The 1,547-nt window shown below is 40.1% G+C and overlaps 1 protein-coding gene across 10 annotated transcripts in view; it reads right to left on the bottom strand.

Annotated features, from left to right (window-relative positions):
• LOC101857389 (caspase-3) overlaps positions 1-1,328 on the bottom strand; it is a 98,136-nt gene extending 96,808 nt beyond the window's left edge. For 4 of the 10 annotated variants that reach the window (XR_004858238.1, XM_005092475.3, XM_005092476.3 and 1 more), the window contains exon 1: positions 1,076-1,328. The gene's annotated coding sequence lies outside the window, so the exon portion shown is untranslated. The remainder of the gene's footprint in view (positions 1-1,075) is intronic. The other 6 variants (XM_035968229.1, XM_035968230.1, XM_035968233.1 and 3 more) reach the window with 2 other exon arrangements.
• Positions 1,329-1,547: the final 219 nt, after the last annotated feature.

Genomic DNA, 1,547 nt, shown 5'->3' with positions numbered 1-1,547 from the left:
TATACAATGTATATATAACTCCATGACACGATACTGGAGGTAATAGAGGTTATTGCAGTTATGTTAATTGGTCTGTAATTAGGTGCGAGTCTATTCGTTTTTGTTTTTGTTTTGTCTTGTTTTTTATCCGAAATGACGAGTCAGTCGAGAACATTCCTCTCTGGACTAATAGTACATGTACTTACGTTATTCTAATCCTAAACAAAAAGACCACATAACGTTAGAGGAACGCTGATTATAATGGAATTGGTGACCTTTTCTTTTTAATTGTATTTCAAAATACAGTTGCATCAGAAACACGTTCCCATTTCTGTCTCCAGAGGGAGATATCATCAAAATCTTTACATTGACAATTGCGTATGCACTGAAGCATTTCTATTATTTTTAACCCTATCCGTACGCCCTGGTGTCTTTTTGTTTCCCCGGGGTTGTATTCTTCACATTTTAGAATACTTCTAGTACGAAGATCTTTTGAAACGTTCAGTATTTCTCATAAATCATTTTGACAGACTGCAAAGCAAAGCGTGCGGATCGGATAAACGAGTAAATTTTCTCTTTGGAAAGTGGTGGCACAGAGTTCCCCATGTCGTAAGGATACAATAGTAAAATACGACGTACGGATAGGATTTTTTTTTTAAAACCCACATACGCGCCCAAAAAGAACGTGCTCTCAGACCTTTGTTGAGTGCTCGTTTGTACATGGAGGATACAAAAACAAAAACAGGTAATTTTCTAGATAACACTTTAAACGTGTCCTTCCACCGACAGACAGATTGATGACATTCCGTTTTGAGAATTAATTCGACAGGGAGTATGAGAACGGCAGCGTCGATTTAGAACCCAAGTTTTAATATGTCCCATGGAGAATATCATTTTGCCAACGAAAACAATGACGACGGACGAGAGAGAACACACACAGTTATTTAATTTTCTGTCTTTGGATTGAATTTTTAGAAACAATACGGACTAGATGAATGAAACGTTCCTTTTAATCGAAAGTTTCAAGGAACGAACACACGCGTAGATGACTATTTTAATATTAGGAAGAAAATTAATCTATTCGCACTGCCCTTACCGATTCCTTTTTCTTACAGCGAAAAAGCATCCACAATCACAACTTTCCGTGTGAAGTACAACAACACTGATATCAGAGTAAAAGATGGAATAAAATTCAACAAAAATAGTTTCTCAAAGTATCAGGCTCACACGTGATCGCGCGACTGTCGTTTCGTTCTGTGCCTAGCTGGAACACCTCACTGTTGGCCGTTCGCGATGCGCCTCACGGATTTCCTCTCTCACTCATAGACTCACTCAGCCTCTCACGCGCGGCGAAGAACAAATCGAGTGGCCACACAGGCAAGGGGAAAGACGGGCTCTCGTGGTCCCTTGCGATTACGTCCCCTGGATGTGACAGGGGCGAGTAATTGTATCTGTTGAGTGGGGGAACCTCTTGTTTCTGTGAGTGCGAGTGTAATTTGTTAGGTTTTAGTTTCGTTTCGTGTTTGAGTGTCGATGTGTATTTGTGTGAGTTTGTGCGTGTGTGTGTG

This window comes from Aplysia californica, unplaced genomic scaffold (genome assembly GCF_000002075.1).
Source record: "Aplysia californica isolate F4 #8 unplaced genomic scaffold, AplCal3.0 scaffold00047, whole genome shotgun sequence".
NCBI classification, from domain to species: domain Eukaryota; kingdom Metazoa; phylum Mollusca; class Gastropoda; order Aplysiida; family Aplysiidae; genus Aplysia; species Aplysia californica.
This window is presented reverse-complemented; position numbering and strand designations above follow the sequence as displayed.